The 23,666-nt window shown below is 37.3% G+C and overlaps 1 protein-coding gene across 3 annotated transcripts in view; it reads left to right on the forward strand.

The window, feature by feature from the left end:
• The window catches only part of RYR2 (ryanodine receptor 2), a 535,490-nt gene that overhangs the window by 47,337 nt on the left and 464,487 nt on the right, over nucleotides 1–23,666 (forward strand). The gene's annotated exons all lie outside the window — the stretch shown is intronic.

Below are 23,666 nucleotides of genomic sequence, written 5' to 3' on the forward strand. Positions count from 1 at the left end.
TGAGCAGGGAGCCCAACCTGGGGCTTGATCCCTGGACCCTGAGATCATGACCTGAGCCAAAGCCAGATGCTTAACTGACTGAGCCGCCCATGAGCCCTGATACATTTGATTTTTTTAAATATTCAATCTTATAATCATATTATTTATTTTCAAAATCGGCATAAGTTAGAATTTTGAGACCGTCATGAAAATACTAGCTTTTGTGTTGTTTTAACATGCTTACCTTTGAAAAATCACATCTACATTATTTAAAATTCGTCACTTAAATTTTTAAAAGTAATTTGATTTAAAAATACTTTTAAGACTTGTTTACAAATATTTTTTCAGTGTTCTATTTGCAGGGAGATGGTGTATGTACCATGACACAATATTCTTCCTTAATGGATTTTGAACTTGGAGTTGAAGGATGAGTAGAAATTGGACAAAGGATAAAGATGGGGGAAAGGAGATGTGTTCATGAAACATGGAGGATGGTCCAATTTAGCCTAATTGTAGTAGGTGTTAAATATAGGCTGGAAAATTGGGCTGGATCTAGAATATGGACATCATGTAGGGAGCTTGGACTTGATTTATTAGGTAATGGGATTTCCCTGGCTCCCCCTCCCCCCGCAGCTTTATTGAGGTTGTCATTGAAAAATTAAAGTTATATGTATTTAAGGCATAAAATGTGATTTTGTATATAAATGGTGAAATAATTACCACAGTCAAGCCAATTAACATGTCCCTCACTGCACACAGTTATGATTGCTTTGTATGTAATGTGAACCCTTAAGACTCTCAACAAATTTCATAATATGCAATACAGTATTATTAACTGCAGTTACCATGCTGTACCTTAGATCTGTAGAATCATTAGTTCTGCAAAACTGAAACGTGGTGCCCCTTGACTAACGTCTCCCCATTTCCCCTGCCCCTAACCATAACCATTCTAGTCTACTTTCTGCTTCTGTGTATTTGACTATTAGAGATTCTACTTGAAAGTGAAATACAGTATTTTTCTGAGTCAACTGATTTCACTTAGCCTAATGCCAGGTTCATTGACGTTGCAAATGACAGGATTTCCTTTTTCTTTTTTCTTTAGAGGATGAATAATATTCCTCTGTGTGTGTAATATATATTTTTTATTCAAGTATAACTAATATTCATTCCAATAATAATATGTTGTGTGTGTCTGTATAGACATTGTGTTTTCTTTTTGTCCTTTTCTCATATTTTCTTTTAAAAACACGTAGGGAATAGTTGGCTTTACATTTGCCCTTATGGTTTTTGTTTATGCCTCCTCTTTGCTTTTGTCCTTTTGTGTAAAATGGTTAGTGTTCCATTTTGAAAACTTCCAATTATTTTACTAAAATTTTTTGAGTTGTATTCTTAATAGTTACTCTAGGAATGACAATATGTGTTAATTTACTTTAACCCATCCTTGTAACGTCACAACATATTTCAGAGTAATACTCATTTAATTCCAGTAAAATAAAGAAGATTTACTCCATAAGCTCCATTCTTTATGCACTATTTTTAAATGTATTTTAAACCCAATAACATAGTATTAGAATTATTTCTTTATATAATCTTATCTTTTCCCAGCTTTATTGAGGTATAATAGACATATACCATTGTGTAAGTTTAAGGTGTATAGCATGTTGATTTGATACACATATATTGCAAATGGATTGTGGCCATAGTATTACGTAACATCCTTATCACGTCATTTACCATTCCTTTTTTGTGGTGAGCACATTTAAGATCTACTCTCTTAGCAACGTCCAAGTATATAATACAGCATTATTAACTATAAGCACTGTTGTAATTAGATCCTTCGTTTAGAAGTTTGTACTTGCTGACCAACATCTTCCTATCTCCACCTCCCTGCGGTCCTTGGTAACCACCATTCTTGTCTCTGAGTGTGGGTTTTTTAAATTCCACATAAGTGGGCTCCTGTGTGGCTCAGTGGGTTAAGCCGCTGCCATCGGCTCAGGTCATGATCTCAGGGTCCTGGGATCGAGTCCCGCATCGGGCTCTCTGCTCAGCAGGGATCCTGCTTCCCTCTCTCTCTCTCTCTGCCTGACTCTCTGCCTACTTGTGATCTCTGTCTGTCAAATAAATAAATAAAATCTTAAAAAAAAAAAAGAAATGTTTAAAAATAAATAAATAAATAAATTCCACATAAGTGATACACAATATTTGTCTTTGTCTGTCTGACTTAGCTCACTTAGAGCCGTCAAGTTCAATCCCTGCTGTTAGAGATGGTGGGGATTTCTTCATAATCACAGCTAGATAATACTCCATTGTTTATATCCCTCCTCTTCTTTACCCATATAGTCATCAACACTGAGGTTGTTTCCATATCTTAGATATTTTCAAAAATGCTGCAATGAACATGGGAATGCAGATATCTCTTTGAGATACTGCTTTCATTTCCTTTGGTTTTGTACCCAGAAGTGGAATTCCTGGATTCTTTGGTATTGCTATTTTTAATTTTTCGAGAAACCTCTAAAATTTTTTTCATAGTGGCTCTACCAATTTACCTTTCCATCAAGTGTAAAAAGGGCTTCCTTTTCTCCACATCCAGGCCAATATTGCTTGTGTTACGGTCCGTAATCAAAGGAGCGAGACTGATACAAAGCGAAGGTTAGCAAAGCTTTATTTCGCGCCAAGCATCAAGAATCAAACTGACTGGTCAGGGCTGTCTCTTGCAAAGAGGCAAAGTTCCTCTGGGAGGGGCGGGGTTGATCTAAGTTCACTAAATTCACTACATAAACACAAAATGACTCCCTCTGGCCAACCAGACCCTTACAGTTGTTTCTTGTTTTTTTCGTAGTAACTGTTCTAATAGATGTGAGGTGATATCTCATTGTGGTTTTTATTTGCATTTTCCTGATAATTAGTGATGTAGAGCACCTTTATGTACCTTTTGGCCATTTGAATGTGGTCTTTGGAAAAATATCAATTTGGGTTCTTTTTCACATTTTTTAATTAGATGTTTGCTCTTGAGTTATATGCATTCTTTGTACATTTAGGGTATTAATCCTTCATCAGATCTTTTTTTTTTTTTTTTGCTTTTTCATTTTGTTGATGATTTCCTTTATTGTGCAGAAGCTTTTTAGTTTGGTGTAGTCCTGTGTGTTTATTTGCACTTCTGTTGCCTTTGCTCTTAGTCATTGCCAAAATTGATGTCGAATTTTTTTGTTAGGAGTATTATGGTTTCAGGTCTGACCTTTAATGTATTTCACATTAATTTTTGTGTATGGTACAAGAGAGTGGTCCAGTTTCATTCTTTTACGTGTGCCCATCCCATTTTCCCAACAGTGTTTTATTGTTTCCCCATTGTATATTCTTGGCTTCGTTGCTGTAAATTAATTGGCTGCATATGCATAGACTTATTTCTGGGTCTCTATAGATCTGTGTGTCTCTTTTATGCCAGTTCCATATTGTTTGATAACTGTAGCTTTGTAATCTAGTTTGAAAACAAGGAGCTTGATGCCTCCAGTTTTGTTCTTATTTCTTCAGATTACTTTGGCTATTTGGGGTCTTTTGCGGTTCCATACAGATTTTAGAATTATTTATTTCTATGAAAAATGCCATTAGAATTTTGATAAGGATTGCATTTAATCTGTAGATCACTTTAGGTTGTGTAGACATTTTAGTATTTCTCCCATTCTGTTAGCACAGAATATCTTTCCTTTTTTGGGGGGAGTCTTTTTCTATTTATTTTGCCAATATCCTATAGTTTTCAGTATAGATCTTTATGTTCTTGGTGAAATTTATTCTTTAGTATTCTTTTTGATGAAATTGTAAATGGGATTTTTTTTCTTAATTTCTCTGATAGTCTTTGTTTAGTGTATAGAAACAACTGGTATTGAAATTTACATTTTGAAATCTTATCCAATAGTTTTATTGAGTTAATTTATTCTAACAGATTTTTGGTGCAGTTGTAGGGTTTTCTGTATATAATGTCATCCTGCAAATAGAGACCATTTTACATTTTCTTTTCCAATTTGGATGCCTTTTGTTTCTTTTTCTTGCCTAATTGCTTTGGTTAGGACTTCTGGTACTATGTTGAAAATTCTTTAGAGTGGGTATTCTTGCCTTGTTTCTGATCTTAAAGGAAATGCTTTCAGTGTTACTCAGTTTATTATGTTGAAGTACTTTTCCTTTATATCCAGTTCATTGAGAATTTTTATACATGAAAGGATGTTGTTTTTTGTCAAAAACTTTTCTGCATCTATTGAGATGGTCATATAATTTTTAGCCTACATTTTCTTAATGAGATGCATTGTACTAATTGATTTGTGGATGTTGAACTATCCTTATGTCTCTGAGTAATCCCATTTGATCATGATGTATTGTCCGTTTATCATTATTTTTTTGTGATAAGTACTTCTAGATTATGATAAGTACTTTTAAGATTATGATAAGTACTTTTAAGATCTTAGCAGCTAACTTATTGTCTGTCTTCCTTCCCTTTCTTACTTTCTTTCTTTCAAGATTTTACTTAATAGAGACATAGAGAAAGAGAGTATGTGCGGGGGAGTGGTGGAGGAAGAGGGACAGACAGACTCCCTGTTGAGCAGGAGCCAGAAGCTCCTGTTCCTGGATCCTGAGATCATGACCTGAGCTGCTGTCTTTTGCTTAACTGACTGAGCCATCCAGGTGCCCCTCTTTTTTTTGTTTTTTTTCTTTCCCTGGGTAGAATCCGCATGCAGTGTGGGTGTGGCTTGTACTCACAACCTGACCCTGAGATCAAGAGTCATATCCTACTGACTGAACCAGCCAGGCACCCCAATGTTGATACTTTTAGTGTATCATTGAGTTTGATTATATAGTATTTTGTTGAGGATTTTTGCATCTATGTTCCTCACGGATATTAGCCTATAATTTTCTTACGGCATCCTTGTCTGGCTTTGGTATCAGGGTAATTCTGACCTCAAAAAATTAGTATGGACCTCAAAATTCTATTTTGTTGGAAGAGTTTGATGGAATTGATACTTATTTCTTCCTTAAACGTTTGGTAGAACTCACCCGTGAAGCCGTCTTGTCCTGGAATTTTTTATTAGGAGGGTTTTGATTACTGATTAACTCTGCTTCCTAGTGGAAGCTAGGAAAATGGTGCAGTATGAGAACCTTAAGCTCACCTCCTACCATGGATACAACTAGATAACATTCACTTCAACATAAATAGCCTGGAAAACAACCCCAAAGCTGACAGAACAAATTCCACAGCTAAAGGTAGAGAAGAGTCCACATCGATGAAGGTAGGAAAGGTGGAGATATGGTGAGGAGCAAAAGGGACCCCAGCTGTCCATGATGGGGAGGGAGCCACAGACACAGAGAAAGGCAAGAAACAGGTTATCACATCAGAGAGCCCACTCAGGGAAAACAAGTCCCTCATAACATCTGACTTCAAAAGCAAGAGGGGCCAAGTTTCATGAGGTGTTATGACTGGTGAGATTTAAAACCTGGAATGGTAAATATCAGAGGGCTCTATTCTGGGAAAGCTGGGGTAGACTATAGGAAGCAGAGTCACTGCCCTCAGAGCCAGGACAACGTACTATCCACAGAGATTCACTTAGAAGCTCCAGTTTGTAAATTGCCTAGGGCATACAGGAGGGATACTTACCTACTCATCTGAGTTTGTCCCAAAGATACAGGATTTGTTTGCAGGGTGACTCCTCTAGGAATAAAGGAGCTGGCAGGTGCCATCTCCCTGCCCTGCCTCTCAGCATAAATACGTGGCCACCTGTGGGAACCAGCAGCACCAACATCCACTATATAATTTCCTTATACCAAGCCCTGTCACTCCTACTCCAACCCGTGGGTCTACCCTTTCCAGTCATACTTGCCTCAGTCCCAGGTCTTTGGGTCTCTTCCTCTGGAAAACTGGTGCAAAAAGTATTCCACCCTAAAGCAGCAGAATACACATTCTTTAAAAGTGCACGTGGAGCATTCTCCAGAAGCATCATATGAGGCTACGAAAGATGTCTCAACAAATGGAAAAGAGATTGAAGTCATACCATGTATCTTTTCTGACCACAGCACTATGAAACTAGAAATCAATCACAAGAAAAATTCTTGAAAGGCCAGAAATACATGGAGGTTAAATATATGCTACTAAATAATGAGTGGGTCAACCAAGAAAGGAAAGGAGAAACCAACAATTACATGGAGAGAAATGGAAATGAATACACAATGGTACAAAATCTTTGGGTTGTGGTAAAAGCAGTTTTAAGAGGGAAGTTTATAGGGGGCACCTGTGTGGCTCAGTTGGTTAAGCGTCTGACTCATGATCTCAGGGTCCTGGGATCAAGCCCTGCGTTGGGCTCTGCACTCAGAAGGGAGTCTGCTTGAGAGTCTCTCTCTCCCCCCCCCCCGCTCCTTGGGTCCCTCCCCTAGCTTGTGCTCACTCTCTAAAATAAATGAGTAAATCTTTAGAAAAAAGTAAGTGCCTTGCTGATTGGGGCACCTGAGTGGCTCAGTGGCTTAAAGCCTCTGCCTTTGGCTCAGGTCATGATCCCAGGGTCCTGGGATCGAGCCCCGCATCGGGCTCTCTGCTCAGTGGGGAGCCTGCTTCCTCCTCTCTCTCTGCCTGCCTCTCTGCCTACTTGTGATCTCTATCTGTCAAATAAATAAAATCTTTACTATAAACGTCCCTCTTTTTTTTTTTTTTTAAGATTGAAAAATCTCAAAACAACCTAACCTTACACCTAAAGGAGCTAGAAAAAGAAGAACAACAAAAACCGTTAAAACCCCAGAAGGAAGTAAGTAGTAAAGATTAGAGCAGAAATAAATGATATCAAAACTAAAAAACAAAAACAAGCAAAAACAACAACCAGATCAATGAAATTAGGAGCTGGTTCTTTGACAAGATCAACAAAATTGATAAACCTCTAGTCACACTCAATAAGAAGAAGGGAAAAAAAGGACAAAAAAAATCAAAGAAGAGAAATAACAATGGGCACCACAGAGAAACAAGAGTTGTAAGAGAATTTTATGAAAAACTATATGCCTTCAAATTGGACAACCTAGAAGAAATGGACAAATTCTGGAAACATAAAACCTGCCAAAAATGAAGCAAGAAGAAATAGAAAATGACATTGAATTGGTAATCAAAAAACTCCTGATAAACAATTCCAGGCTTCACAGGTGAATTCTACCAAACATCTCAAGAATTAATAACTATTCAAACTACTCCAAAACAAAAGGAAGGAAAACTTCCGCATGCATTCTATGAGGCCAGCATTACCCTGCCACCAAACCAGATAAGGACACCACCAAAAATGTGAAACTATGGGCCAATGTCCCTGATGAACATGGAAGCAAAACTTCTTAATTAAGTAGTGGCAAACCCAATCCAACAATACATTAATAAAATTATTCACTATGATGAAGTGGGATTTAGTCTTGGGTTGCAAGCATGGCTCAATATTTGCAAATCTTTCAACATGATATATCACACCAAAAAAGAAAGGAGAAAAACCATATGATCATCTCAATAGATGCAGAAAAAGCATTTGGCAAAGTAGAACATTATTCATGATAAAAAATAGGTTTAGAGAGACCATATTTCAACACAATAAAGACTATGTATGAAAAACCCACAGCCAACGGTATACTCAATGTGGAAAAACTGACATCTCCCCCCCCCCCACCAAGGTTAGGAACAAGACAAGAATGTCTACTCTCACTACTTTTATTTAACATAGTTCTGGAAGTTCTTGCTACAGTGCTTAGACAACATCCAAAGGCATCCAGATTGGTAAGGAAGAAGTAAAAGTTTTATTTACAGATGACATAGTACTCTATATAAAAATCCCTAAAAACTCCCAACAAAAAACTACTGGAACGAATTCAATAAGATTTCAGTGTACAAAATCAATGTCCAGACATTTGTTGTATTCCCATATACCAATAATGAAGCACCAGAAACAGAAAATAAATCAATCCCATTTACAATTGCACCAAAAATAATGATACCTAGGAATAAACCTAAGAAAGGGGTGAATGACCTGGACTATGAAAACCATAAAACACTGTTGAAAGACATGGAAGAGGGTATAAAGAAATGGGAAGTCATTCCACTCTCATGGTTTAGGAGAACAAATACTGTTTATATGTCTATACTACCCAAAAGAAGTCTACAGGTTTAATGCAATCCTTATCAAAATACCAATAGATTTTTTTTTCACAAAACTATAAATAATCCTAAAATTTGCAGTGGAACCATGAAAGACCCTGCATAGCCAAAGCAATTATGAAAAAGAAAATGGAGTTATTACAATTCCAGACTTCAGGTTGTAATGCAAAGCTGTAGTCCTCAAAGCATTGTGGTACTGGCATGCCAATAGACGTATAGATCAATGGAACAGAATAAAGAGCCCAGAAATAACCCCACAGTTATATGGTCAGTTAATCTTTGACAAAGAAGAAGAATATTCAATGGGAAAAGGAAAGTCTTTTTAGGATGTTGCGAAGACTGGTTAAGCTACGTGCAAAAGAATGAAACTGGATCACCTTCTGACACAAGACACAAAAATAAACTCAAAATGGATTAAGGACTTAAATGTGAGACCTGAAGCCATGAAAATCCTAGAAGGGAGCACAGCCAATAACTTCTCTGACATCCATCACAGCAACATCTTTGTAGATCTGTGTCCTTGAGGCAAGGGAAACAAAAGCAGAAATAAACTGTTGAGACTAAGTTAAAATACAAAAGCTCCTGCACAGCGAAAGGCGCAAACAACAAAACTAAAAGACAACCTGCTGAATGGGAGAAGATATTTTGCAAATGACATATCTGATAAAGGATTTGTATCCAGAATGTAGGATATGTATCCAGAATAAAGAACTTGAACAACTCCGTACCAAAAGACCCCCAAATAATATAATTAAATAAGTGAGCAGATGTTTCTCTAAAGAAGACTTATAGACGTCGGACACATGAAAAGATACTCAACAGCACTCATCAAGACGAAATTTCAAATCAAAACCACAATGAGGTATCATCTCCTCCAGAATGACTAAAATCAAAAACCCAAGAAACAACAAGTGTTGGTGAGGATGTGGAGAAAAATAAACCCTTGTGCACTATTGGCAGGAATGCAGACTGGTACGGCAACTGTGGAAGATAGTATGGCTGTTCCTCAAAAAATTAAAAATAGAACTACCATATGATCCCATAATCACACTATTGGATACTTACTCAAAGAATATGAATACACTAATTTGAAGGGATATGTGCACTCTTATGTTTATTGCAGCATTATTTGCCAAAGCCCCAAACTTTGGAAACAAAAAAGAGTATTGTTTAGCCATAAAAAAGAATGGAATCTTGCCGTTTGCAACAACGTGGGTGGATCTAGAGAGTATGATGCTAATCAAAGTACGCCGGTCAGAAATGATAAGTACTGTATGATTTCACTCATAGGTGAAATTAAGGAACCGAACAAATGAACGAAGGGGAAAAGAGAGATAAACTAAGAGACAGACTCGTAACTATAGATGACAAGCACATGGTTACCAGAGGGGAGGTAGGTGGGGGGTAGGGGGGATGGGTGAAGTAGTTGAGGGGATTAAGAGTACACTTGGTAGGCATTGAGTGATACATGCAACTCTTGAATGACTCTGTTGTACACCTGAAACTAATATAGCCCTGTATGCTAACCACACTGGAGTGAAAAGTTTTTTAAAAAGTGTGTGAAGCTAACAGTAGCAAGAAAATGTAGAGTTAACACTTCCTTTATTCCAAGATAGGAGTCCTTCAATCATGTTACTAGTTAAAAAAAAAAAAAAGCTAATGAAGAAGACTTTTTGGCCAAAAATGATCAAGACATGTTTATGAAATTTAGATTCATATCTAATATCTCTTACAGTAAACTCTATCTTTAACTTTTTTGAAATAAAGTCTAATGTAGTAAATATTGAAATTGAGCTTACATATTAAATATACCAAGATTTTAAAAAATTAAAAGCTTATTTAAGCACACACAAAATCCTGCTTTCTATAGTAATTGGGTTGGTATGAGGTTTTTTTTTTAACATCTTAATTTTTATTTTTTTCATTTTCCAAGATTCATTGTTTATATACCATACACAAGATTGGTATAATTTTTTATTTCTTTATGACTCATTCTTGATAGGTTGTATGTTTCTATGCATTCAACCATTTCTTCTTAGCTATCCAATTTGTTGGTTTATAATGGTTAATAGTAACCTCTAATTTTTTTTTTGTAGTATTTCTAATGTCAGTTGTAATAATTCCTCTTCCATTTACAATTTTATTTTGGGGGGATAGTTGGCTTGAAAGTTTGGCTTATTTTGCTTATCCTTTCATACATTAGTTTCATTGATCATTACTATGTCTTTTTAGTCTGTCATTTATTTATGCTCTGATCTTTACTATTTTCTTCATTCTAACTATGGGTTTAGATTTTTTTCTTCTTGTTCCTACAGTCTTTAAAGAAGTTACTTGGTAAAATGAGAACAATATTTCTAGAATCTTTTACATTAGCCCATATATATATGGGCTATATACATATGTATATTTATGCAAGATAAATATGTATTTATATATATATTTATTTATGGTGCTTTTCTTTTCCTTTTTTTTTTTAAGATTTTATTTATTCATTTGACAGACAGAGATCACAGGTAGGCAGAGAGGCAGGTGGAGAGAGGGGAAGGGGAAGCAGGCCCCCTGCTGAGCAGAGAGCTCTATCCCAGGACCCTGGGATCCAAAGGCAGAGGTTTAACCCATTGAGGCACCAGTTGCCCCTTTCTGGTGCTTTTTATTTCTTTCTTCAGATTTTATGAAAATTCCTGAAGGACTTCCTCTACCATACCGTGTAAGTCAGCTGTGGTAGCAATACATTCTCCATCCTTGTTTATCTTGGAATGTCTTTATTTTACTTCATATTTGCAAAGTAATTTAGCTGGATATTGACTTCTGAATTTACATTTTTCTCAGCTGTATGAATACATCCACTGTCTTCTGACCTCATTTCAAATGATAAGTCAGAAGTTAATCATATTGATTCTACATTGTATGTGAGGAGTAATTTTTTTCTTGCTGCTTTAGATGTTTTCTTTCTCCCCTTTTTTTTCCTTTCTTCTTTCCTTCTCCTCCCTCCCTCTTTCTTTCTCTCTCCCTCCCTTCCCTCCCTCACTCACTCCTTTCTTTCTTTCTCTTTCTCTCTTTCTTTCTTTCTTTTTTCCTCCCTCCCTCCCTCCCTCTTTCTTCCTCCCTTCCTCCCTCCCCCTCCCCTTTACATCCTTCCTTCCTTCCTTCCTTCCTTCACAGTCTGATTATGTTGTGTCCAGGTATGAATTTCTTTGTATTTATCCTACTTGCAATTTTTTGTGATTCTTGAATGTGTGGCTATGTCAACTAGTTTTTCCCCCTAGAATTTTAGCGGTTTTTGGCCATTGTTTCTTCAACTACATCTTGTTCCTGAAATTCCATATATGAGTGAAATCATGGTATTTGTCTTTTTCTGACTTACTTTGCTCAGCATCACACTGTCTAGCTCCACCCACATCATTGCAAATGGCAAGATTTCATTCTTTTTACGGCTGAGTAATATTCCTCTGTGTGCGTGTGTGTGTATGTGTGTGTGTGTGTGTGTGTGTGTGTGTGTGTGTGTACACTGCGTCTTCTTTATCCATTCATCAGTTGATAGACGTTTGTGTTATTTCCATGATTTGGCTATTGTATATAATGTTGTTACAAACATCAGGGTGCATGTAACCTTTTGAATCAGGATTTTTGTATCCTTTGAGTAAATACATAGTAGTGCAATTGCTGGATGCTAAAGTAGTTCTATTTTTAACTTTTTGAGGAACTTCCGGTACTGTTTTCCAGAGTAGGTGCAGTTCACCTGAACCTAATATTACACTGTATGTTAACTAATGCATCTATCTGTCTGTATATCTATCTATCTTCTGGTCTTTTCCCTTTATCCTGGGACAATAATGGGACTCATTACATGTATATTGATGCTTTTTGAGAGATTTTTGAGGTTTGTTAATTTTGTTAATTTGTTAATTTTTTTTACCATTTTTTTCTTTGTTCACAAATGATTGAATAATTTCTATTGATTGAGAACTTTAAGTTCACTGATTCTCCTTTTAGCTCAAATCTGGTGTGAGACCCTCTAGTATGTTTATTGGAGTTAGTATGCTCAAATCCAGAATTTCCACTTCATTCTCTTTGTGAAATTCCTGTATCCTTATTGAGAATTTTTTTTTTAAAGATTTTATTTATTTATTTGACAGAGAAAGATTACAAGTAGGCAGAGAGGCAGGCAGAGAGAGAGAGAGGAGGAAGCAGGCTCCCTGCCGAGCAAAGAGCCCGATGCGGGACTCGATCCCAGGACCCTGAGATCATGACCTCAGCCGAAGGCAGCGGCTTAACCCACTGAGCCACCCAGGCGCCCCCTTATTGAGAATTTTTATTTGTTGTTTCATTATTAAAGCGCTTTCCTTTGTTTGTTTAAACATGGCTTCCTTTAGTTCTTTAATTATATTTATGTTTTGATGTTGCTTTGAAGACTTTCTCTGCTAACTGTAATATCTGGAAACACTCAGGGACAGTGTGTCTTGACTTATCCCTCCCCACCCCCGTCAGTATTGGTACATTTTACTCGTGTCATTTTTATTTATTTATTTATTTATTTATTTATTTTTGCCTATGGCATATTTTTTGGGGGGGTTAAAGATAGAATATTTTAGGAAGAATAAATTTTGACCTTTACCCAATTCAAGGTAGTGGTGGTGTTAGTTTTATTTGTCTTTTCTTTTTTCAGCGACTTGCCTGGGCTGATTCTGTGAAATCTGTCTCCCCTGTGATGTTTTGACACTGATGTCACTTATCCAATTGTTTTTTCTTTTTCTTCTTTTTGTTTAAACCCTGATTCCTAGAAGTTGCCCTGTTCATGCAGTGTCTTAGAGTTAGGGCAATGACTGCACAGAGGTTGCACCCAGATACTTTGAGCAGCAAGGGTTCTGTTCTCTGCAGATGGACCTGTGTGTGGGTAGAGAAGTGAGTAAGTTTGGGTCATTTGAGCTCTGCTTTGGATTTATTTTGTGCTGGGTTTTTGGTGTCTCTTTGGGCACACGCCACTCCAGATTAACCTGGAGTCTGAATAGCTTGGGTCTATTTTGCGTGCTTGTTATTTCATTCAGAAATATACTGAGTTGGGGGCATCTTGGGGTTCTCAGTCAGTTAAGGATTAAGTGTTCAGCTAAGTGTCCAACTCTTGATTCTGCTCAGGTCATGATCTTAGGGTTATCTCCCTCTGTCCCTCTCTACATGGATCTTGTACACTCTGAGTCAGGCTAGAAAACCTGTCAGGTCTTGCTGGAAAGTGTAACTTAACACACAAGGTAGCATGCATGACATCTACTTTGAATCAGGTGAGCTCCCCTCCATGGTGCGGTACAGCTTTTGGTCCTCACAAATCACCCCATGCTACAGTCTGGCAGAAACCCAACAGTGGCTGAGCTGAGGGGAGATGAAAGAAGCCTGGAGACATAACACCATGGACTCTGACTGTTTTCAAGTATGGAAGTTTGTCACATATATTTTTAATGCCTTTGGTTAAGTCCCACAGCTCTGAAAGTTTGTTTAAATTTTATCCACCTTGATTTTCAGGGAGATTAGTTAACCTCCACACTGGGCCACATGAGGAAGTCCCCATCATTTTTGTTTTTAATGTAGATTATCAACCATTTTATCTTCTTTGAATAGATTCTTGAATATCAAAAAGTATCACACTGTGGCTCTAATTTATCAAGTACCCAGCTGCTAGAGTCATCTTCCTAAAATATCCTCTCATTTCTTTGTGTTACCTACCCCTTCTGAACCAAAATATGTGTTAAGCAAGAGGGAATTTTTGGTTATCCAAATTGTATCTGTACTCTGTTATCTTCTGCTGGATGTTTATAGTGTATATGGATTAATTGATCTCTAAAGTATGTCCAGATCACTTAACATCATGTCAGGGTTAAATTTCTTCAAAACAGCTTCAGTTCCAATTTTGTATTACTTACCTGAAGTATCTACCCTGACTTAGCTTTTTTGTTTGTTTGTTTTAATTTATTTTTTTATTTTCAGCGTAACAGTATTCATTATTTTTGCACCACACCCAGTGCTCCATGCAATCCGTGCCCTCTATAATACCCACCACCTGGTACCCCAACCTCCCACCCCCGCCCCTTCAAAAACCTGAGATTGTTTTTCAGAGTCCATAGTCTCTCATGGTTCACCTCCCCTTCCAATTTCCCCCAACTCCCTTCTCCTCTCTAACTCCCCCTGACTTAGCTTTTTAAATTCTGCTATATACTCCTCTCATCAGCTAGAAAATAGTATCTATTTTCCAAATAGATATCTCTTTGGTATCTCTTACCAAAGTGGTTAGAAGACCTGTCTTCTTCAGACAAGGAAAAGATCCCTGTGTCCAAATATACCCACAAGGCATCCATCTAGAGAGGATCATTATTTTAAGGTCTTACTACAATTTTACTCGTGCTAAATTACTCCTACTATGTTCCCAGAGGGGCTCATACCAGTTTTCGAGCTTTTAAAATATCCCACAAGCCCAAGTCCTAGAGTTTGGGTCACTCCTGACTCTGCTTCTGTGTATAATTAGAGTGTGAACACGGTCATGTTAGGTTTCATTTATCAGCAATAATTGCCATCACAAATGGATGGAAATACCAAACAGCCAAGAACCAGGCTGATGTTACCTTGGAAGTGGCAACGTGGTATGCGTTTTAGACTAAGCAGATATTCCTGTCAATAGTTTCTGGCTTAGATCAAGTTATTGACTTTCCTGGTTCACCATTTACGCAGTTATGAAGCGGGGATACTACTGCTTCCCTTGTAGGGTCTTGATGAGAATTAGGACCTAGGATGCAGAGAACACTCAAAGATAGTGTATTATCATTTACATAATTGTTTCTACATGGTTTTATTTATTTTACATTCTTGAAACTGTAGAGAAATTCCATGCTAGCAGAATTCCTAGGAAGAATTTCCTGGTGCTGAATGTCTCTGTTTGTATTTGCTTGGAGTTCTAGTTTTGAGGTTCCAGGTGATGTTACTGAGTTCATTCTAGCTTGATTTGTTCAGACTGACGCTGAGCAATTAATTTAGCTCTTGCCATTTTAAATTAATTTAGATAAAATCATCCAGCACATTTTCATGGAATGAGATACCTATGGGTGAGATGGTTGGTATTTGTATGATTATGCCTGAATAAATCTGTACTGTTACATAATTAATTAAATGTGCAGACATCATCTTATTGCCTACATAACTTGATGTGGAAGCTGTAAGTCTCCTTTTCGGTTTTTATTTCCTTTCTTACTGTGGAGCTCTGAGTAATTTCAGAATCTGTTGATTGCCCTTTTCACAAGTTTGTGTGCATTCTTTCCTCTTCTTTTAGCAGATTATGAGACCAGGGACTGTGATTATTGTACCAAAAGGTCATATGACAGATAATTAGGTTGACCTAGTTATGATAAAATTTGTTTTTTCCCCAAGTACTTTCAAGCAGTGAGCCTGTCAGTACTTCCTGGAGACAGCACTGTTAATCATCAGAAATTTTCACTGGATTTAAACAATAAATCTTGGAACACAGCATCAAAAATTAATGATGTATTTTATGGTGACTTACATAACATAATAAAAATAATAAGAAATTTTTACTGGAGGATCTACCAGGTTTGAGCACTTAAAAAAAAATTTTTTTTTAGTTTTTATTTAAATTCACTGTATATTAGGTAAATACAGTATACCATTAGTTTCAAGTGTAGTAGAATTTAGGAATTCAACATTTACAATGCCCAGTGTTCACCAAAAGTGCCCTCCTTAATTCCCATCATTTGTATAACCCATTTCCCACTTCATGTCCCCTGTAGTAACCATCAGTTTGTTCTCTAGTTAAGAGTCTGTTTCCTTAAAAAAAAAAAAAAAAGAGCCTGTTTCTTGGTTTACCTCATTTTCCCCCCGTACGATCATTTGTTTTGTTTCTTAGCTTCCTCATATAAGTAAAGTCATATGGTATTTGTCTGTCTGCTTCACTGGGATTTTAACATGGAGCAAGGCTGAGATGTCACTGATTCTAACATTCACCAAACATTTGCACCTCACAGTAGTTTTTTCTAAGTTATTACTGTGTACTTACTGTCACCACAATGCCACTTCCTTAGTGCGTATGTAATGAGCATATATGTATTTTGCTAATTCTTTAAAAAATCTCTTTTGAGTAGAGGGAAACTGCTCCAGAATAATCTGTGGTGACTTGCACTAGAGCAGTGTCTCCAATATTTGCATGAATTTATTTATTCTTGTGGTTTGTATATTCATCCATTTACCTATATATTTATGCAGGTAGCTCTAAACTCTCTGAATTTAGTGTGAGATCATGGCCTTTTAAATAGATATTTTTTTAAGGGACACCTGGGTGGCACAGTTGGTTAAGTGTCTGCCTTCTGCTCACATTATGATCTTGGGGTCCTGGGATTGAGTTCCGCATCAGGCTCACTGCTCTGCGGGGAGGCTGCCTCTCCCTCTCCCTCCCTGTCCCCCTCCTTGCATGCTCGCTCACTCTCTGACAAATAATAAATCATTTTCAAAATAGATTTTTTTAATTTGGAGCCCACATTCTTAGAACATCATCATGATGTACTAGTGGACTAGAAATGATGTGTTTTAAATGCAAATTACATAACTGGGCCATTACCTAGAGTCTAGAGAATTAGGCCGTTATCAAGATTGTGACTGATAAGACAGTTTGACTTAGCAAATTTTAGAAGCAGGGGGCTAGAGCCAGCGAACTAGGAGTGGCACGTGTGATCTTTAAGATACCTTCATACTGAGGCTTAATTCATAGCAGAAGTCTCTCCTCTGGTTTTCTTTTGAGGGTTTTGCTTTCAAAATATCATGTACTGATGTTAGCACCAACAGTGGCTTCCACTCAAGGTGTGTGACCAGTTTTGACCTGAGACAATACTCCTGTGGTGATATTAGAATGGGAGACGTGATGCATGATGGGATGTCAAACTAGTGTACCTCTGATTTGCATTGACACATCTGAGTCATGTCAATGTGAAAATAATTGTAAAAATGAGATAGGTTGGTGTATCTACCTAATATTATATTCAGTATTATGTTTATACTTGTATAAAAAGATATGTGCCAGTGGGCAAAATGAACACTGTGCAGATCCAGGGAAACCCTTCTAATTCACTTGGGATTGTCCTAATGAACTGCTGAATTGCCAGGATTATGGCTGTAGGTAGTGGTGATTTACACTCATTACTAGTCATTTAGACCTGCTAATAGATCCTTCCCCACCTGGACCTCTGTTGTCAGGAATACCAAGTGGAATGACTTGAGTTTTTCTGAAGAGATTTGAAGGCTTTAGACCTTGGAAAACCCAGACATAATGGTTTCATCCATTACAAGTACATTAAGCTTGGTTTAAAAAAAAAAACAAAAAACACAAAAAACCTCATCTAAAAGAATTCATTTACATAGGATAAGTATTTCTTTCCCTAAGGCAGTTTCTTGTTAACCTGTGGTGCAAAGTGGGATGAAGGGGAGAAGAACTTGACAAAACAAACATAAAATCAAACAAACTCAGTACTGTAAAGTCCCATGGGAAAGCGTGATGGTCTTGTAATAACCGTATTGTCAGGCTGGAAATAGGGTGAAGTGTTAGCATTGGAGTTTTAAAGATCTATAAAGAGGAAAAAGCCAACTAAGATTTTCCTTATATTCTGCTTGATACTTCTTCCCACAGTATTTTATGTAAGTGAATGGGATACAAAAGCATAATTTTATTGGAATGATAGGATATAGAAAAAATTTTTAAAGATTTTACTTATTTATTTGACAGAGAGAGATCACAAGTAGGCAGAGAGGCAGGCAGAGAGGCAGGCACAGAGTGGGGTGGGGAGCAGGGTCCCTGCTGAGCAGAGAACCTGATGAGGGCTTGATCCCAGGACTCTGCGATCAGGACCTGAGCTGAAGGCAGAGGCTTAACCTACTGAGCAAGCCAGGTGACCAAATACATACATGTTTTAAGGAACATTATTCCCCCATATGGTAGGTGAAATTTTGTCTGGTTCATGCTTATACTTGGCAACTTGAAAAAACAATCAAACAAGCTTTATCTCTTGGAGAAGATCCAGTTTGGTACTTCCACGGTTCATGGAGAAGTTGACCTTCCATGGTTACAGTGCCTTGCCAAAGGCCACTCAGCAGATGTGTGGCTGAGCACAAACAAATCTGTCTCAACCTCAGACCATCTGCTGTACTCTAAAATATACTGTCTTCATATTTCTTCATAGAAGAGTAGCTCTTCTCTTAATTTACATCTTGTCGATTCTGAGCTTTCTACCCGATTTAGGTTTTTCTTAAATTAGGCAGATAAAATTATATTTTATTGGTGATTTCTGGTTGATAATGCATTGATTTTCTTATTTGAACGTCAGAAACAGTTCTTCAAAATGTGTTAAATATTTTACCACTTAATAGATGGGAAAGCTCAGACTGATTCATCTGAAATTCCTTGGGTAGTTCCATGCTGGACCTGAATCCCATGTCCTCAGATGTGGTGACTTATTCATTTCCCTGTGCTGTCAAATTGTGAAGATTTAATACCCTATTAATTTTCAAAACACATTTTGAGATATCTGAGTTACCCTACAGGTTATATGGAGAACATTTGAAAGACACTGCAGTGTCTGGTGGTTTGTCTTCCTTCACTCAGCATAATCTCTTCCAGTCCCGTCCACGTTGATACAAAAGTTGGGTATTCATCCTTTCTGATGGCGGCATCATACTCCATAGTATATATGTACTATATCTTCTTTATCCATTCGTCCGTTGAAGTGCATCTTGGCTCTTTCTACAGTTAGGCGACTGTGGCCATTGCTGTTAGGAACATTGGGGTACAGGTGGCCCTTCTTTTCACTCCCATCTGTATCTTTGGGGTAAATACCCAATGGAGACTGTGAACACTGAGAAACAAACTGAGGGTTTTGGAGGGAGTTTGGGGGTTGGGTGAGCCTGGTGGTGGGTGTTAAGGAGGGCACATATTCCATGGAGCACTGGGTGTGGTGCATAAACAATGAATCTTGGAACACTGAAAAAATTTAAATTAAAAGCAGTAGAAAGATACAGTAAAAAGGTAAGTTAATTTGTCTTTGTAATTTGTCATTGTATGTAAAAGCATACATAAGTAGAGATCTGTTAGAGATCATTAGAGCTGTACCTACCTACCCGTATCCCTTTAGGCAGATTTGCTTAATTTTCCAGATATAGATAGACTCAGAGCTTGAGGTCAACTCAAGGAAACAGTGAGCACCTTCTTTTGTTGGGAGGGTAAGGATTCAAGTTGAATAACAGTGTTACATGGCAGAGAACTTGAACCAATCTTCAGGAGGAATATAGTATATCTAGATCCTCTAGCAGTCATGAATAATGAGGTAGATAAAGATCTACTAATAGACAATGATCTCTAAAACATATCAGTAATTTATAATATATGTAATTTGTACAAGGTGAGCCCATTAATGGGAAAAGCCATTCCATATATTTGTATATGCACATATGCATGTAAATGCTAGAAAAAGACCTGAAAAGGGACACATCCAACAGGTCATCAAACTCCAATTGGTGATGCCTGGGAGGGAAGATAAAGGAAAATGAATATAAATTTGGAAAGAGAGTTTTCTGTCCTTTGGTATTGTTTGAATTTTCAATGGGGAAAATGTTTTGTTACGTGATTTTATTTACATGTGTTTCAAAAACATGAAGGATTTTCCATAGTTGGAGACTTGGAAATGGGTATTGTAGGCTAACGGAGGAAAAGCATGAGCAAAGGTATGGAGATGCTAAAATAGAGTGGTTAGTTACTATGCAATTTTTATACAGTGATAACGAGAGAGATGATCTGTGACTTCTGTAGTCCCAAATTATCTGTTGCAGTTCTTTTAAGGTGATGACATGTTTCAATAGGTTTTCAAACGGGTTAGGCAGTTATATCCTTGGAAGCCAAATGGTTTGATGGATACCTCAGCTGGAAACCTAATTGATTTCATTCAGACTCTCCAGTGCCAACAAAGCCAAATGCTGAGGTTCTTCTTGAGAATTTTCTCTCCTTAAGTCTAGGGAACTGTCAGGCAGAGGAGAAAGATGACCACTTTTGTGTTTTAAAAAGGAAGAAAAGTTCCATAGCGAGGTTGCTAGCTTCAGGTTTGTTACTCTTAGGGAAGTACATGTCTCGATAAAATTGGGGTTGTCCCACATGAAGAGTAGTACTAACCTTTTGCCTGCTTGCTTTGGGTACTGTTCTGGGCAGCGTAGGTAGACATTTAGTTGGAAGCACTTTCTCTGACTTAATTTTTCAGGAAAATAAATGTTATGGATAACATTTAAGATGCAGACAGGCATACCTGCTGTATTGTATTTCTTTAAGATTCTTACGTGGTCCATTTCGAAGCACTTAATAATGTAAAAGCATACAGCCTAAGCATTGCTTTTTACAATTTAGGAGTACCTTCACTGTAAGGACAAGCAATGCTTTTTCATATTGAAGTTGGAAAACTTCAATTTCTCAGTTGTAGGAAGAGTTGATTCAAAAAATAAAAGGTGACGGACAAGGTGACAGCTTGCAAATGTTTGTGAGTCGGACCTCTCGTTCCAGAAGTTTATAGAATGTTACACTGTATTTCTTGTGCCTGGTGTTAGGAGTCGTTTTGATTTCTGGCCATTTAGTTGGTCATTAATGAATGAATGATACCCTTTATTTTCCCCTGACTTAATTTTATTTCTGGAGAGTGGGAACTGAGGTTTGACATAAATGCCATAGTATAGTTTAACTATAAAACATTCAAGGTTATTTGAAGAAACCCTCATCTAAATTAAGGAATACTTTTGGTAGTTCACTTTGAAAGGTCACCAGTTAGGGTAATGATTCTGTTGTCTAAAACAACCAGACCATTTTTCTTTAGAGCGAAACAAAAAGGTAATACTATAGAACTCTGGTGCATTGTTTCACATTTTCCTAAAAGGGGTAAACAAAATTTTATTCCCGCTCAGCTTTTCTCTGACATCTGTGCGTATTTTGAAGAGGAGAAGGGCAAAGAGAGAAGGGGAAGATGGGTCAGAAGAAAGTGGGTTGAGACTTCGAGAGGCAGTTGCCTCTATGGATTGTCTGTTTACTCTTGCTGACTCCCACTATCTAGAAAAATATCTCGTAATGGGCATGTACATCTATAGCAATATGAAATTCGTGTGGCAGGATTAATTCGTTTCAAATCCATGTGTTTTTCAAGGATCTTTAAATGCAAGCTGGGATAGTGATCCATATTTTAACATTTTGAGCAAAGTGAAGCATGAAAAAATTTACATTCAGTATATGAGCTTGGCCAAAAATGACCTTTTCTTGAAAATAGTAGAATATTTTGGATATTATGAACCGGTACACGATTATTGATGTATGTTTTCAAACACTGTTTCTTCAAAGTAGAGTCCATTTAAGAATCAGTTTTAAGAAATGAGTGGTACTTCATTAGTACCACAGAGAAAAGGATAATATGCAAAAATAAGGATAGTGGCTCCCTTATTTTGATTTCTTGTTATGTTCTTGACACTGTGAAAAGCTCTTCACTTACATTATCTCATTTATGTTTCACAGAAAGTCTATGGGGATGATAGAGTTATTATAATTACTATATCATTTTCCAGGGAAGGAAACAAAGATTAGAGAAGTTAGCAGGTATTAAGTAGTGAGGCCAGGATTATTGTGTCGGGAACTATTTATAGAATCCAAGCTCTTAACTGTTACTTTATAACAATTCTCAAGCAATTAATGGATAGGGGTCTGAAATCAGTCCAGTCCCTGGGAACAGTTCTCATAGATTTCTGAGAGCTATGTGTTACATATTTAGGAATTTTTTAAGCTGATGTATCAACTTTGACTTTGAAATCAGCAGTTATTATTTATGTCATAGAAATGGGCAAATGCTACAAATCAAGGCTTTTTTTTTTTTTTTTTTGAGAAATTGGTTCACTAGCACACCATTTAATAACATAGGATTCTACCAGCAGTGTTGGTCAGAGTATAGCTTGCAAACCTGAACATTTAAAATGGATAAGAATGGAATAAACTCTTTGAGTATCAGGTTTTTTGCCCAATAGCATTTGTCTTCATCTGATAGATTATAATATAGCTAGAACTGACATCATTAAATTTAAAAGAATTTATTCCTAAATGTGAAAGGAAGAGAGAGGTTCTTCCCTAGATTTTATCTTTTATCTTTTATCCAGTCTTTTATCTGAGGATTTTGAATTTTTTTTAAGATTTACGCCTTTCTTTGACAGAGAGAGATCACAAGTAGGCAGAGGGGCAGGTGGAGAGAGAGAGAGGGAAGCAGGCTCCCCGCTGAGCAGAGAGCCCGATGCAGGGCTTGATCCCAGGGACCCTGGGATCATGACCCGAGCTGAAGGCAGAGGCTTTAACCCACTGAGCCACCCAGGCGCCCTTATCTGAGGATTTTGGAGAGAAAGCTCTTGTTTGGCTGATTGCAGATTAAGAAGTCGGTAGCTATGCCCAGATCTGGAAATTGGTTTTGACCACTAGCTGAGGTGGTCTGAGGAGGAATGGAGAGACATTTCGCTGTGCCCATGACAGGAAGATTGGGGATTCCAGTGAAGGAAAGTTCATTAAAGAAATAAAACCCAAATATACAGATGTAGTGAAAAGAAGGGCCATCTGTACCCCAATGTTTATAGCAGCCATGGCCACGATTGCCAAACTGTGGAAAGAACCAAGATGCCCTTCAACAGACGAATGGATAAGGAAGATGTGGTCTATATACACTATGGAGTATGATGCCTCTATCAGAAAGGATGAATACCCAACTTTTGTAGCAACATGGACGGGACTGGAAGAGATTATGCTGAGTGAAATAAGTCAAGCAGAGAGAGTCAATTATTATATGTTTTCACTTATTTGTGGAGCATAACAAATAGCATGGTGGACATGGGGAATTAGGAGAAGGGAATTGGGGGAAATTGGAAGGGGAGGTGAACCATGAGTGACTATGGACTCTGAAAAACAATCTGAGGGGTTTTAAGTGGTGGTGGGGTGTGGGAACCAGGTGGTGGGTATTAGAGAGGGCACAGATTGCATGGATGTGGTACAAAAACAATCAATACTATTATGCTGAAAATAAATAAAAAATAAATTAAAAAAAAAAGAAAAGAAAATTGAGCAGAACAAAACATGGGTGCCAGAGAGGTTTGTGGGATATGAGAAACCCCAGTGGCCAAGATGACGTGCTCCTTTCATCCACAGAAGAATTTTAATTCTGGAGCCCTAGCTCTTTATCTTATCTTAAAATGATAATGTATCATTCTCTGCTGATAGGAATCATTCTAATGGTAGTGGTTCAATTTAATAAACACTTAAAAATTGAAAATTGTAATTTTGATACATTGTAGCAGGTTATCAAATTCATCCTCTTAATGTTCTTTTTATGAAGGAGACATTGTCCCTTTTGCGTTTAGTGCTTAATGTGTTTATAATGTTACTCTGTTAAGAGATTCCTCCTTTGAGGATCTTCCCAGACCCAGTTGGACTGCCTCCTAGGGCCTG

Source organism: Neovison vison, chromosome 2 (assembly GCF_020171115.1).
Source record: "Neovison vison isolate M4711 chromosome 2, ASM_NN_V1, whole genome shotgun sequence".
Lineage (NCBI taxonomy): Eukaryota > Metazoa > Chordata > Mammalia > Carnivora > Mustelidae > Neogale > Neogale vison.